Raw genomic sequence first — 12853 nt, 5'->3', positions numbered from 1 at the left:
CATCCAGTTCCTCGTGGCCGTGGGACTGAGGCTTCAACTGCATGCTGGCTGCTGGGGGAGGCCACCCTCAGTTCCTTGCCACGTGGCCTCTCTATATGGCAGCCTGCTCCACCACAGCCAGCAGGGGAGACCATCTGTTGTCAAGGAAGAAGTTTTAAGCCCACATAACCTAATCACGGGAGGAAGGCACAGCATCAACTTGGATGCATCCTACTGGTTAGAAGCAAGTTGCTAGCTCGGCTCACGCCAAAGGGAGGGGACTTCACAGGATGTGAACACCAGGAGGTGTGGATCACTGAAGGCCATCTCAGAGTCTGCCAGCCACAAAAGATACCGCATGATTCCATGTATATAAAAGTTAAAAACAAAAACAAATGATGTTGCTTAGAAACACAACCCCATGTGATAAAACTAAAAAACAGCAGAGATGACAACTGCGAAATTCAGGACAGGGACTCCCTTGAATGCTTCAGGTTTATCGGATAAACACATTTTTGCAGGGAGGGGAGAGGATCGGAAGCTGGGAGCTGGGATCGGGAGGGGCAAAGGGAATTTCAAAGTTAAGTTCCATTTCTTGGCCTGAGTAGTGGCTACACAAGTGTTCATTGTTTTTGTGATTGTGTAAACATTCCCAAATATTTTCAAATATTACCTGTATCTACTCAAAGTTCAGGGACCACACAGCTTGCTCCCTTGGCACCCCACGGAACAGTGAGGACAGGTGCTCTGCACCCTGTGAAACCTCAAGAAATGCAGCAGATGCCTCCCCAGCATCCCCGCCTCCTGTCCACCTTGCCCTGCAAAGAAACACACCAGCTCTGACCCAGAAGCATGTCCAGCACCCAGAAATCCTGCTGTCTCTCCTCACCAAACCAAATGCAAAAGCCTCCAGCCTGACCTGGAGGTAGAGCCGTTCCTCCAGAGGTTCAGCCTGTTCCTCCGCTCTGCGGCATGACTCTCGGAGCTCACCAGCCTCTTGCCCTTCAGTTTCAAATGCAGGCCACGGATGCTGCACGACTCGGTCTCTCTCCACGGGGCCAGGGCTCCCCTCCAGGACCTCGAAGCACCCTGCTGTTGGGGTGCTTGTCTCTGTTTCAGTTGTCCCTCTTAAGGTAACTGAAAACAACCATGGATTTGCTGGAAGTTGGGAGTCGCCCAGAACCACATCCTGTTTGGCTCTGGCACTGATTCAATCACGCCAATGTCACCCGGACAAAAGAACTTTCTACACAGGCTTAAGAAAGAGACGCAGCACCTGGAGCAGGAAAGGAGCCCAACCAGAGAGTTCACCGCACCAGTCAGCGAGCACAGAGGGCTGGACAGATGACCAGTGGGGCCTCAGGGCGCTGTGGGGTGCAGGAAAAGAGTACCTGGTCCCGCAGTGACTGCAGTGAGAGGGACCCTGCATTTTTACCCACCCTCCTCACCTGGCACCACTGCCGTACAGGCTGTCAGGTACTTGAATGAATGAATGAATGAATGGATGAATGAAAGAATGAAGCTCTTCTCCAGGTGCAGTGAGGAAATGCCAAAATAGAAACAGACTGCCAGGCACGGTGGCTCATGCACGCCTGTAATCCCAGCACTTTGGGAGGCTGAGGCAGGTGGATCACCTGAGGTCGGGAGTTTGAGACCAGCCTGGCCAACATGGTGAAACCCCGTCTCTACTAAAAAATACAACAATTAGCTGGGCATGGTGGCGCATGCCTGTAATCCCAGCTACTTGGGAGGCTGAGGCAGGAGAATTGCTTAAACCCAGGAGGCAGAGGTTGCAGTGAGCAGAGATGGTGCCACTGCACTCTAGCCTGGCCAACAAGAGCCAAACTCTGTCTCAAAAAAAATAAAAAATAAAATAAAATAGAAACAGACCATCCAAGTGGGACAGACTGGCCACTAGCAGCTGCAGGACACAACCTCGGTGACACCTTTCTTGCTTAAGACTAGAAACTCAAGTGCAGGGTCTCAGGGTCTCTGTGTGGAAGCATATGTGTGTGCCCATGTGCGTGCATATGCGTGTGTGTGTCTTTCTCAGTGCAGGGCTCACTCTGTGCACTAACTGCATAAGCAAAAAAAACATCTAAGGAGCAGGTGCCTCGGTGTGGCCGTGAATATTCATACTTGAACCAGCCGTCTTTGGGGGAGAGACACTCTCATCCTGTTTTCCATCCACTCACCCCTAAGTCGCTAACGGGATTAGTGGGGGCTGGAGCCATTGCCACAGGTCCAACACCTGCCAATCGCCCCACAGCCGGGTGCTCTGGACTCTGAGTTTCAGAGAAGTTTAATAATACACCATTGTCCTTGCAGCTCTGCTCCGGTTCTCAAGTTCACTTGGCAAAAAGCTGATCTGCCTCTGTGTTTAGAAGCTCCTCACTGGCCAGGAGGGTAGCTCACCTCTACACGTCTGGGCTGGAGAGAACAAAGGATGTGCTGTTGGGAAAAGAGATGGGCCTCGGCCCAACTGGGAGGCCTGGGCCCACCTGCCATGGCGCACCAAGCGAGGGTCTGTAGGAAAGGGAAGTTCCCAGCCAGGAAGTGGGGACCCTGGGCTTCTCCCTGGCAGGGGGTACCCAGTGTCACCTGCCTGAAGCAGACACGGGTGCAGAGGGTCAGGCCTGGAACCCCAGCCTCTGACCAGCCTTCCTAACCACTCTTACCTATTTTCTTAAATAAGCTTTTTCTTTTAGGATAGATTTAAATTCATAGAAAAGTCGTGGAAATAATATAGAGAATTCCCACAGGCCTCCCACCACCCGCTTCCCTGTGAATGTCTTACAGGAGGACGGCACCTTTGTCACAATGGATGTCGGTGCACTATTATCAAACAATAAAGCCTGTCCTTCATCCGGGTCTCCTATGTTTGTCCCTGAGGTCCTTTTTTCTGTTCCAGGATCCCATCCAGATCACCACATGACATTAGGTGTCGTGTCTCTTTAAGCTCCTCCCGGCTAGGGCATCTCCCCAGACATTGCGTGTTTTGGGTGACCTTGACAGTACAGAGGAGGCCTGGTTAGGTATTCTGTAAGACGCCCCTCGGCTGGGGTTTGTCTTATGTTTTTCTCCCAGTTAGACTGGGTTGTGTGTTATGGAGAGGAAGACCACAGAGGCAAGCGTCCTCGCCACACAATGCCATCAGCGTGACTTATCCCTGCCATGGTGACCTTGGTCACCTGCCCAGCCCCTCTTAACCCCTTCCGCAGGCCCCTGCTTGCTCTCTGCTCAGAGATGCCCCTATGTCCGCTACCAGAGGGGGGTAAACATCAGCTTCTGTATTCATCATGAAACAAGAAGCCCTGGGCCAAGAGACGGTAGCCCTGCTTAACTGCAAGCAGCCACCCATAAAATGCAAGAGAGACCTTAACCTGGTACACACCTGCCCTGTCACCCCATAAGGATCTAACTTAGTTACTCAGAACTATCAGTTGACTATAAGCTCAACCCAAGTTTAAAATCTAAGTGACTGAATGAATAAATAAATAAAGGTGACAGCCTGGCCTGCATTTATAAAAAGGCAATGTCTCGGAGAAGGGCCCAGATACCACCTGTCCTGCCCAAGCCCTTCAAACCTGGCCAGGTGGGCTGCTGCTGGGGTAACCTGGGCCGCCCCGCAGGAGCCGCTCTTCATGGGTAGATGGGGAATCCGCAGGAGTCCTCCACAGGGGTCACTAGATGAAAGCCAGGGCCCCTGTCCCTAGAAGATACAACCACACACATCATCCCTGGCGCCAAACTCGGCACAGACTCCTGTGTTCTGGGGTCCTTGTTCAATTTGGAGAGCTCAGTTTCTATGGGGCTGACGAGACAGGAAGCTGAGGCTGGAGAAAAGAAATAGCTTCTTTTAAGCAGAGAAGCAGGGAAGCCACTAGAGGTTAGGGGGAAGCTAAGGTTGAATGTTCCTGGTCAAACTACTTTTATTTTTTTTTTGAGAGAGGGTCTTGCTCTGTTGCCCAGGCTGGAGTACAATGGCATGACTGCAGCTCACTGCAGCCTCAATCTCCTGGGCTCAGGTGATCTTCCCACCTCAGCCTCCTGGGTAGCTGAGTCTACAGGCAAGCACCACCATGCCCAGCTAATTTTCGTATTTTTTGTAGAGACGGGGTTTCACCATGTTGCTCAGGCTGGATTTGAACTCCTGGACTCAAAGAATCCTCCTGTTTCAGTCTCCTGAAGTGTTGGGATTATAGACATGAACCATGGCGCCCAGCCTCAAACAACTTTCGTTCGATTTTTGACCCTCAAAGCTTGAGCGAAATGCTCGGTGCCTCAGTTTCCCCATATATGAAATGAAGCCACTTACAGCGCTTGTCTCGCAGGTAGGATTCTAGAATTAGGCCCGATCCTGAGGTTAAAGCCACATTAGATGATGGGACCCAGATGCTGGAGGTAAGAGACACTGTGCTTAGGTGCAGACAGAGTTCTGGGCTCCAGTCTGGCCGCTGTGACCTCAGCAAGTGCCTTCACCTCCCCAGGCCTGGCTTCTCCACCAGTGAAAGGGAGAACAGCAGCAGTTCCAGCCAGAGCACCCTGCACCCTCAGTGACACGTCTGTCGTCCTGCGACTGCTGCTGTCCCCGATGTTACTGCCATTTCCTGGAAGCAAGAAACCAATTCCCTGTGGGATAACGATGCAACCAAGCACAAAATGCCTGTCTCCCCAGGAGCTCTCCAACAACTGTCTCCACCAGAAATACTCAATCCCGGCACCAAAGGAACCCAGAGAAATACATCGCAAGCCAACCTTCCCCTGTCCAGTTCCTGAAACTCCGAGAATTGCAAGGCAGCTGCCTGCCGCCCGAGCTTGGCCTGCTCCGAGGGACGTGACTGAGACATGTGCTGGGCATGCTTCCCACATGCCTCTAATCAGGCTAAGTTTTATTATGATCCCCATCACAAATCGCCACATGTCACAGGCAGGCAGGGTGTGCCAGGGTGAAACGCGACCTGCAGCACCCCCAGTGTGGGCACACTGACTGGCTCAGATTCCTTCCCCTCCCCTCACCCTTGGCCAGAAAGCACCCCAACACCAGCCAGGGAACAAAGAGGAGGCAGAGAGGAGCCAGAGAAGCTGGCAAGGAACCCCTCGATTTTTCGGAGCTGAGAGCTTGTGAATGCCCTGGGCCGCGGGCTGCATGGAGCCTTTGTTACTGTAAAATGTGACCCCGGAACGGGGTCCCTGAGCACCAGAAGGCCTGCGCCAGCCCAACACTAAGGCAAGACCAGAAGGGCTAAACATGGAGGCTTTTTCTGGGCTCCCAAGTGAACTCAGCACATCCTGTGGTGGGATGAAGGATACTCCTGTTAGCTCCAGGGCTGCGTGTCCACAGAGCAACTCATCCCGCCCATTTCACCAATGTAGCATTTTATGGAGCAGTGAAATGGGCTGGAGCTCATGACCTTCACAAGTCTCTCTTTCTCTCTTTCTTTTTTTTTTGTTTTTTGTTTGTTTGTTTGTTTTTGAGACAGTTTCGCTCTTTGCCCAGGCTAGAGTGCAATAGAGTCATCTTGGCTCACTGCAACCCCAGCCTCCCGGGTTCAAGTGATTCTCCTGCTTCAGCCTCCTGAGTAGTTGGGATTACAGGCGTGTGCCACCATGCCTGGCTAATTTTGTATTTTTAGTAGAGATGGGGCTTCACCATGTTGGCCAGGCTGGTCTCGAACTCCTGACCTCAGGTGATCCACCTGCCTCGGCCTCCCCAAGTGCTGGGATTACAGGGGATGAGCCATTGCGCTAGGTCCTTCACAAATCGCTAAATGAGTTTTCCCAGAGCCAGTGAGGAGCTGCTGAGTTCTGAAAGCCTTCCCTGTTGACTTACTAGACCCGGAGCACTTGGAGGCTGGCTCATGTTGGCAATGCAGCCTCAAAGCCTCCCAAAAATCCAGGCTTGGCCAGGTGCAGTGGCTCACACCTATAGTCCTGGCACTTTGGGAAGCTGAGGCAGGAGGATCCCTTGACCCCAGGAGTTTGAGACTAGCCTGGGCGACATAGGGAAACCCTCTACAAAAACAGTTTTAAAACTTAGCAGGGTGTGGTGGCACACGCCTGTGGGCCCAGCTACTCAGGAGGCTGAGGCAGGAGGATCCCTTCAGTCCAGAAGTCACTCATCCTTGTGCCCTCCACTCCAGCCTGGGCAACAGAGCAAGACCATGTCTAAAAAAAAAAATCCAGGCTTTACATAGAAGGGCTTCTGGGAGCCTACAGCTGCCCTGAGAAAGGGTAGGTACTGTCTGTTCAGGGGGGTACGTATTGCATACGACTGCCTCAGAAAGTCACATTGCTTTGGGACTGGTGCCTCCCGCACAAGAGGTGGTCAACAAATCCTCGATGACTTGATTTCAGGACAGAGCACTGGAATGACTTCTGCAAAGTGAGGCTGTACATACTGCTTAGAAATGCTGCAAAGATGCCAATTTTAGCAAGGAAGATTGGAAGGGAAATGTTAAAACTGGGAGGGCGCAGGGGTAGGTGAACCACTGTGTTCCATCAGTGAGGGGTCACGAAACAGCACTGAAAATAATTTCCCTGGAAGATGGCCTTCCACCTCCCACCAGGGATGGCTTACAGGTGGATGGTGTGTGGGCGACGTCAGCACTGCCTGTGAAACCACCCAGTGAAAGAAGCAGGGTGCAGACATGAACACAAATGACCCCATCTAAAAAGAATGTCTCTGTGATTTAGCTCACAGTAATGGAGTTAAGGAGAGTCAGATGATTTTTAATTTCTTTCCAAGGCTCTATTTGCTACATCTTCTATGATACACATGTAACTCACCAACAGACAAAAGGACAATGGCTGGCCATACTTTAGAGTCACCAGGAGGCTTGAGTCTCAGCCCTCAGGTCTGGTGATGTCTGTGTTCTGCACGTGTTTTCCAACACAACATACTTCAACTACACTCACTCAACAATCTGCAAAGGTAAAGGTGGCTTTGGAAGAGTGAAGCCGGGAAAAAGGCTTGTTCCCACTTTCCACGGAAGGAATTTCTCTCTGCAGTCTGTTCAGAAATAAGCTCCCCAAGCAAACGTGCAATGAAAGAAAACACACGCTATCTAAAACAATTCACTTGAGCTTTAATTTTTTTTTTTTTTTAACAAGGTCTTGCTCTGTACCCAGGCTGCAGTGCAGCGGCATGATCACAGTTCACTGCAGGCTTGACCTCCTGGGCTCAGCCATCCTCCTGCCTCAGTTTCCCCAGTAGCTGGGACTACAGGTGCATGCCACCATGCCCAGCTAATTTTTTGTATTTTTTTGTAGAGACAGGGTTTCACTATGTTGCCCATGCTGGTCTCACACTGATGGGCTCAAGCGATCCTCCTGCCTCAGCTTCCCTCCTCCCTCCTCCATCTCTACAAAAAAAAAATACAAAAAAACTGAAGGGATTACAGGTATGAGCCACCATGCTTCCCAGCACTTTGGGAAGCTGAGGCAGGTGGATTACCTGAGGTCAGGAGTCTGAGACCAGCCTGGCCACATGGTAAAGCCCTGTCTCTACTTAAAAAATACAAAAATTAGCCAGGCATGGTGGTGCGTGCCTATAATCCCAGCTACTCAGGAGGCTGAGGCATGAGAATCACTTGAACCCAGGAGGCAGAGGTTGCAGTGAGCCGAGATGGTGCCACTGCCCTCCAGCCTGGGCGACAGATTGAGACACTGTCTCAAAAAAAAAAAAAAAAAAAAGGCCGGGCACGGTGGCTCACACCTGTAATCCTAGCACTTTGGGAGGCTGAGATGGGTGGATCATGAGGTCAAGAGATGGAGACCATCCTGGCCAACATGGTGAAACCCCGTCTCTACTAAAAATACAAAAATTAGCTGGGCACGGTGGCACACGCCTGTAGTCTCAGCTACTCTGGAGGCGGAGGCAGGAGAATCGCTTGAACCTGGGAAGTGGAGGTTGCAGTGAGCCGAGATCATGCCACTGCACTCCAGCCTAGCGACAGAGCGAGACTCTGTCTCAAAAAAAAAAAAGAAAAGAAAAAAAGAAAAAGGAAAACTTTACAGAAAATTTAAGTTAATAAATGCAGTTTAAAGAAGGGAAGCCGGCCAACATCATGAGTCATCAGAGAGATGCAAATCAAAAACACTGTGAGAGACCACCACACACCTGTTCAGATGGCTACTGTCAAGAAACCAGAAAATAACAAACGCTGGTGAGGATGTGAAGGAGCCGGAACCCTCGTACACTGTCGACGGAAACGCCAAATGGAGTGACTGCTACGGAAAACAATATGGAAGTTCCTCAAAAAATTAAAAATAGAATTACCATATAATCCAGCAATTCCACCTCTGGGAATATACCCAAAAGGGCTGAGAGCAGGGTCTCGAAGAGATATCTGCACACCCAGGTTCACGGCAGCATTATTCGCAATAGCCACGAGGTGCAACTCAAATGTCCATGGACAGATGAATGGATAAATAAAATATAACATATACATATAATGGAATATTACGCAGCCTTCAACTGTAACATCATAGGCCACAGCATGGATGAACCTTGAAGACACTATGCTAAGTGAAAATACCAATCACAAAAAGACAAATATTGTATGATTCCACCTATGCGAGGTACCTGTAGTAATGAAATTCATAGCAACAGAAAGTGGAATGGTGGGTGCCAAGAGCTGGGGGAGGAGGAAACGGGTACAGAATTTTCATTCTGCAAGATGAAAAAGGTGTGAAGATTCTGCTGCACAACACTAAGGCAACTGAACTGTATGCTCCAGATGGTTAAGATGATAACATTTATATTATGTCTTTTACCACAATTTTAGAATTTTTTTAAAGGCAGTGGGGGAAGGCCATATTGAGTAGCCTATTTTGTTGTCTTCATGTAGTCTCTGAAGAAATTTGTGTCCGGTAACTCACGCTGCAGCCATCACCACATCTACCTTCTTTCAATTTGGGCCTGATACCCTACAGAACAATTCTAAAGCAGTTAAAAAAAAAAAGTCGACCCTCTCTCCAATTGCTTTTACGAGGCAAAAAGTGATCCTGATCCCCAGCGCTAACAAACAAAAAAGAAAATGACACATAAATCCCATCTGGGAATACAGACATGGAAACCTACGCAACAGAAGTCAGCTGAAGAGTGCACCCCAATTAGCTGGAATTAGCGGCGGAATGCAAGGCCGACGCCCCGAGGGAAGGCGCTCCAGGAAAGGAGGGTGACTCACTGTTCACTTTCTATGTGTCTGTAATGTTTGGAATGACTACAAAGGCTTTTATTATTCCTACAATAAAGAGTTATGCACACCCGAAGTTTTGTAAAACCATGATCTCAGAAATGATACCACTCAAGACACGTATTCCAAAGGAGGTAACTGTCTAAACTGCTCATTTTCAATCCCAGATGGGCTTATCGAGTCACCTAGGATGCTTTTAAAATTAAAAAGCCAGAGGTCCCAGCTCCAGGCCAATGGAATCTCTAGGGGAAGGACCTGAGCAGTATCTTTAACCTTCACAGTTGATTCTGATGCACAGAAGGAGGGGAAGTCCCGCCAAGGTTTACAGATGGGTTAAGGTTTCTCTACATTTAAGATTCCATCCAGCCAGTCCTTCAGCATCAGCGTTCCCAAGTGTTTTGAGTTCTGACCAACACAGCTAGAACTAAAGCAGAAGCGCTCTAGAAACAAAGGGGGAGTGTGAGTGAGTGTGAGAGAGTGTGTGTATGTATGAGTGTGAGAGTGTGTGTGTGAGTGTATTTGTCAGTGTGTGACTGTGTGTGTGTGTGTGTGAGTGAGTGTGTGAGACAGCGAGTGTGTGGGAGTGTGTGTGGGAGTGTGTGTGTGAGTGTGAGTGTGTGTGTGTGAGACAGCGAGAGTGTGTGTGTATGTGAATGTGTGTGTGAGTGTGTGTGACACAGTGTGTGTGTTTGTGTGAATGTGTGTGTGTGAGAGAGAGACAGCGAGAGTGTGTGAGAGACAGAGAGAGGGTGTGTGTGCACGCGCGTGTGCACGCACGTGTCTCAGCCGGAAAGCTGAGAAGGAAGGTCCCACTGGGCAGAGGCAGTAAGGGAAAGGCTGGGGTACACACATGCTTCCCTGAGAGGACCCACAGGCATCCTAGGGGCCCACTGGAGGAGGCAGGGCAGGGGCAGGCTCGGCATAAAACCCTCCAAGTCCAGCCTGCCACGCTCCGTGTGCTGTGTGGAAAAGCCAGAGGCTTATTCTGTAGAACCACAAAGCCCTCGGAAGTCTGCAGGCCAGGAAGAGGCACGATCAGATCTGTGTTTTCAGTCCTTGGAATAGCTGGAAGGCGACAACTGGCGCTGAAGGCAGCCTGTGCGTGTCTGCTGAGCGAATCAATGAATGAATGAGCAAGAGGAACAAGGGTGACCTCCCAGTCAGAGGCCAGGGTCACAGAGCCACCTACTCAGAGCCAGCACACACTGGGACGTCCCAGGGCTGCACGTGATGACATGCAACTTCCAAACTTCAGGGGAGGGGACTCTGAGCATGAGGAGGGGGCATAGACCCAGACTCTACCGTTCCCCAAAGCCACCCGCAGATCAGAGCACCAAAAGTACAAAACCAAAACCACCCACAAAATTCTGCAAAAAGCCAATAAGTGAGATATCCTAAGCTGTCAGTCTGCCTAACAAGACTGGCAGCTTCAACAACACAAAATTAGAACCTCTCAAATGAAAGCTCCCCTGTGGCTACAGGGAAGAGGCGCCCTGGGGGAAGTATCCCTGGGCTGGGACGAGCTTGAATGCTCTCCTTTCTAAAGCTAACAGCAAAGTCGCCTGGAACCAGGGTGGCTGGTCTCACCTCCAAATCACAAAGGAAGAAAGAGCTCTAGAAGACAGCATCTTCAAAGAAGAGGGCAGTGATCAACTGTGTGAGTTACAACACCAAATATGAAAACCGGCAGAAAGAATCACTTGCACACTGTTTGCATAAAATAAAACCACAACGAAATGACCTAGAAAGCGAGGCAATAAAAGGGTATCAGGAAAAGTATGAAATACACACCCACAGGATTTCTCTACTGGTAAAATTGCAAAGGAACGGAAACATCCAATTATGCCGAAAGAACTACTAAAACATATGGTAAAAGCCGTGAGTGTGGATCGGAGAAAGGGCAAGGCAGCAGCCACACAGGGAAACCCAAGCCCGTCTCTTGAGACCTGACAGTCCAACAGACAAGACACATGGCATGCAACGTGAAATACGATATAATCAAGCTTGATTTAACTGATCTATCTGAAACCCCATGTCCCAGAGAAAATACAATTGATTTGCAAGTATCCAAGGAATAACCACAAACACTGAAGGCATTCTCAGCCAAAGAAAATTTCAATACATTCTCCAAAGTAAAAAACTGTACTAGACACCACCTGGCCCCATGCAATAATTCTAGAAGGTAACTAGAAAATAAAAGTAAACAACTTGAAAAAAAAAAAAAAAGAACAACTCTGTTGAGTTAAAGACTCCTTGGAAGGTAGAAGGAGAACAAACACCCCAGGGTCCACCTGATTCTACAAACTCATTGGGCATCAGGTGGCTGTGTTTCTGCAGCCTCTCATGGAAACACAAGCCCCCAGTCCCCACCTCATGAGTCTACTGATGTTGCTACTAACAAATATTCCCTGAGTAGAGTTCAGATTTCCAAAGGGGAAAACCTAGAACACTCCATCTATTATCATTGCTACCACCGAGCTGACCAGATCCCTGACCACCTGGCTACAGCCCAGCTGCTCCCTTCATTCCATCAGCTACGGACTGGTTGGCAGAACCAGGTGGACCTGGGTGTGGTCGCCCTCACCTGAGCAAGGGAAGGAGCGGGCTTCTCCACAGGTGGCAGGAAACCCAGCAGGTGTCTTCACCATCTGGGTGGGAGCTTCCGGTCCTGCACTAATTCTTAGATGAACACACAATGGCCAATCAGAGAAGCCGCACAAAGTACAGATACCTGAGGGCAAGCTTCTCAGGTATAAAGAGTTGTCTCTGCAGCATGCGCCACTCAGGGTGGCAGGGATCCTGGCTCTGATCATCTCCACCAAGGGTCCACTGTGGCTGCCCCTGTGCCACACCTCCCAAAGCAGGACTCAGCATCACTGGGTCACTGGGTGAGGGGCTTCAGTGACACCTGTCTGTGCAGAGGTGAGCACCAAGAACCTGGGGAGCCAGGGAGGCACGGGAAGGAGGAAACCTGACACGGATATGGAGCCATGAGAAGAATTCCTTGTTGCAATGAGCGCAGCTCCAGTACCACTTAGAGAAGTGCAAGGCTGCAGCAGAAGCTGCAGGGCTGGAAGGTCGAGGACTGCTGCAGGAGACTCCAAGCAGGCAGGGAAGATGGGAAGCCCACGTGTCAGGGTGCAGTGGTGAGACCCCAGCTCCACACCCTCTTGGTGTCAGGGCCTTCCCCTCATCCTCCAAGGAGTGTCTCCTGCTGTAGGTCTGGACTCATCCTCCTGATTACCCACCTGGCAACCTCCAGCCCACCCTCACACCTCATCTGCGATCTCAGGTTCCCCACCTGCCACAACACAGCCCTATCCTGCTCCCCAGTCTGGTCCCGGTTAAGCACCTTGTTCACCCTGGAATTGAGACCTGGCCCCCTGTGTGGGGGAGAATAGTATCATGGCTGAGACAGTCTGCACTTTACTCCCGGCTCCTGCACTTCCCAGCTCACGCAAGTCCCTAAACCCCATGGTTCCTCAGTTTCCCGATCTGTTAAACAAAGACAGTAAGGGTCCCTCCCATGTGTTGTAAGGTTGTAAAGTGCTGAAAACACAGGATAGCATGCAGCCCTATTCTATTACTATTATTACTGTAAGCATAATATATGTGTTATGCATGAACACCAAACAAGAATCAGAAAGAGGGAATACATAAACATGATTAGTTAG

At 50.1% G+C, this 12853-nt stretch overlaps 1 protein-coding gene across 8 annotated transcripts in view; it reads right to left on the bottom strand.

Annotated features, from left to right (window-relative positions):
* The window catches only part of SH3BP4 (SH3 domain binding protein 4), a 103590-nt gene that overhangs the window by 75801 nt on the left and 14936 nt on the right, over positions 1–12853 (bottom strand). Inside the window, exon 1 of one of the 8 annotated variants that reach the window (XM_054550012.2) lies at positions 2175–2192. The exons of 6 other annotated variants lie outside the window; for them this stretch is intronic. The gene's annotated coding sequence lies outside the window, so the exon portion shown is untranslated. Of the gene's footprint in view, positions 1–898; positions 1098–2174; positions 2193–12853 lie in introns of those variants that run through there. One more of the 8 variants, XM_009238262.4, reaches the window with a different exon arrangement.

The sequence above is a fragment of the Pongo abelii genome, chromosome 11 (genome assembly GCF_028885655.2).
Source record: "Pongo abelii isolate AG06213 chromosome 11, NHGRI_mPonAbe1-v2.0_pri, whole genome shotgun sequence".
Classification (NCBI taxonomy): Eukaryota; Metazoa; Chordata; class Mammalia; order Primates; family Hominidae; genus Pongo; species Pongo abelii.
Note: the sequence above shows the minus strand (reverse complement) of the source record. Positions and strands in the feature narration are given on the sequence as shown.